Source organism: Cricetulus griseus, chromosome 5 (genome assembly GCF_003668045.3).
Source record: "Cricetulus griseus strain 17A/GY chromosome 5, alternate assembly CriGri-PICRH-1.0, whole genome shotgun sequence".
In the NCBI taxonomy this organism is placed as follows: Eukaryota; Metazoa; Chordata; class Mammalia; order Rodentia; family Cricetidae; genus Cricetulus; species Cricetulus griseus.
The window spans coordinates 69,711,953-69,714,355 of NC_048598.1; the positions used below are offsets into that span (position 1 = coordinate 69,711,953).

Consider the following 2,403-nt stretch of genomic DNA (forward strand, 5'->3'; position numbering starts at 1 on the left):
CAAGCAATAGTTATTAAGTCATAAATAACATATCACCACACCCTTGACCATGAGTATCACCATTTCACTTGCTACTGCCCTAGGTGTACAAATAGTGTCAAACAGGAAGGAAGTGTCTGCTGCCAGCACAGCAGGTCCGTTCTCTTCCAGACTTTCACTCATTCACTTGTTCTTTTTTTTTTTTCTTCCAGCTTTATTTAGAAAACCAGGTTCTGGTGCCTCTCCACTTCCTCCCTGAGGGAAAGAACGGGAGGGAAGAAAGGTGGAGAAGGGCTCACCACAGTCGCCTCAGCACACACTTCCTGTCCAGCCCTTTCTTGGCTGCAGCTTCTCACTTCACTCATGCTTCTTGACTGTGGGACCCTCAGCTTTTTGTAGGCCACCAGGAATCATGGGGTCAGTAGAGGAGGCTGTAGTGCTACTGGCCAGGTCCCAGGCAGCCTCAGCCCTCCCGCTGCTGGTGCTGCCTTCCCCCTGTGCATCTCTGAGGGCCTGGCAGTGTACTCTTCATGGTTCTCCAAGAGCAGGCAACCTGCCTCCTGGTTGAGTGCAGACTCTGGGTTAGGTGCCTCAACAGGCACTTGGTCAGCAGTACTTGTCAGATGCTCAGCCATCTAGTCCCTCTTGAGCATGTTGGCACAGACCTCACCATTGGCACCCACATTTGGGTGGAAGGAAGGTCTTAGTCAGGAAGTAGCCCTTGCGTGGGGAGACAGGAAGTCCTTGCTCCACAGGAGCTTCATACAGAACAGACTTCCATCATGAGGAGCCCCCTCAGGGCCTTTCATGGTGACCTGCTGGTTGGTGATGTCCTCCTCATTGGGAAGATTTCCATGCCATCAGGTGGGTCTGTAGTAGGCATGGCCATCTCCTTGTACATCAGGTGGATGATGTGAGGGGCAGATTCTCTATGTTGGAATTCATGACTTTGGCAGGCCATCGGGGAGCACCAACTGCTAGCCACTGTGGCTCTGAGAGGCCCCCTACACCCCTTCCAACCCCAAACTAACTTGTATCCCCACCACAAAAATGCTGCCAATGTATTTTTGTTGCACTCTCGTTGTTACTATTTTAATGACTCTAATGATGACTGTGACTATGATATAATCACCTTCAGGTGAACTTCTGAAGCGGCTGTGAAGCCCTGCTCCCACAACTGTGCCCAAGGTACTCCTTGAGGGTCACCTTCAGAGTTGTCCTCACCCTGGTAACTACATAACCTGCTTCACATTTCAGCCAGAGACTGTGCAGTAGGCATGATCTGGAAGTCAGTGCTTGTGCTTGGGGTATTGACTTTGTTGAGGTGACAGCCTCCTTGGGAGACCTTGTATTTGATGAGCAACTTTCTCCAGGCTCTTTGTCTGGCCACTCAGGGCGACACTTGTGTATCTTTCGTTTACTCTTGGAATATCTGTGTGCCACTTTCTGGAGCACTTGGTTAGTGCATAGTGTACAGATTTGCATGCACATATATGCACAAAGGCTAGAGGTTGGCCTTGGGTGCTGTCATTCCTCGGTTGCCATACTTGCTTTTGGAGACAGGATCTCTCACTAATACATGGAACTTGGATTTGGCTATGCTGGCTGGCCAGAAAGTCCTAAGGGTCTTCCTGTCTCCACCTCCCCAGTGTTGGCATTATAAGCATGTGCCATCATATATGGATTTTTGTTACATGCATACCTGGGAATTGAACTCAGGTCTTCATGCTTGCATGGCAGGCTCTTTACCTACTGAGCCATCTTCCCAGCTGCTCTTCAGCGGTTTTCCAAAAGGTCCCACTAATATGGCTTCTCTTAGTTTACCCTTGAATTGGGGTCATAAAGCAAAGACTAGTGGAATGGGTATATGCCCTCCATAACTGGCTGGTGCAGGTTGAAGGGCACAGTTGATCCTATTCATGGGCACACAGGTATCTGTGAGGCAGGCTATTCTCTCCTCACCACTGCCTGAAGCTCCATCACACCCCACAGAGCACCTAGAAACACCTGGTCCCCCCATCATGCAATGCCACCATGTACCAACCTCTACCCTTGCATGCAGTACTCGCCTTGGGCAAAAGGATTTGAAGTGGCAGTTATTTTGAGGCCCTCTTGCCAGAGCTTCCAGAAGCCCCACAGCTGGAGGGCTATTTATGTTAACCTCCTAGTCAGAAATTAAGCTCGGATCTGGAAATTAAGGATTGTAATTTAGCATTAACCCAGACGTCAAGATGAAATGAGACACACTGTGGGGGGAAATTGAATTTCATATTGCCAAAGACCCATTTTATTTATAATAACAAGCCACTCACATTGTGCCAATATTGATGGATCATATGTTTAAATTTTTGATAGCCCATTCATTTCTATAATTACATTTATTTCAAATTAAATAAGTCTTGCACACCCTTGATAAACAGAGAG

The 2,403-nt window shown here is 48.1% G+C and overlaps 1 pseudogene; it reads right to left on the bottom strand.

Moving 5' to 3' along the window:
- Positions 1–274: 274 nt before the first annotated feature.
- LOC100759498 lies at positions 275–924 on the bottom strand (annotated as a pseudogene).
- Positions 925–2,403: the final 1,479 nt, after the last annotated feature.